Here is a 466-nt window from a genome sequence, read left to right on the forward strand (position 1 = left end):
TTCTCCAGATCCATCTATTTACCTAAGAATTTCATAAATTTATTGTTTTTAATAGCTGAGTAGTACTCAATCATGTAGATATACCACAATTTCTGTATCCACTCCTCTGTTGAGGGACATCTGGGTTGTTTCCAGGTTCTGGATATTATAAATAAGGCTGCTATGATCATGGTGGAGCATGTGTCCTTCTTACGTGTTGCAGTATCTTTTGGGTATATGCCCAGGAGTGGTATAGCTGGGTCCTCCAGTAGAACTATGTCCAATTTCCGGAGGAACCGCCAAACTGATTTCCAGAGTGGTTGTACCAGTTTGCAATCCCACCAGCAATGAAGTAATGTTCCTCTTTCTCCACAACCTCTCCAGCATCTGCTGTCACCTGAGTTTTTTATCTTTGCCAATTTGACTGGTGTGAGGTGGAATCTCAGGGTTGTTTTGATTTGCATTTCCCTGATGACTAAGGATGTTG

This window comes from Mastomys coucha, unplaced genomic scaffold, assembly GCF_008632895.1.
Source record: "Mastomys coucha isolate ucsf_1 unplaced genomic scaffold, UCSF_Mcou_1 pScaffold8, whole genome shotgun sequence".
Classification (NCBI taxonomy): domain Eukaryota; kingdom Metazoa; phylum Chordata; class Mammalia; order Rodentia; family Muridae; genus Mastomys; species Mastomys coucha.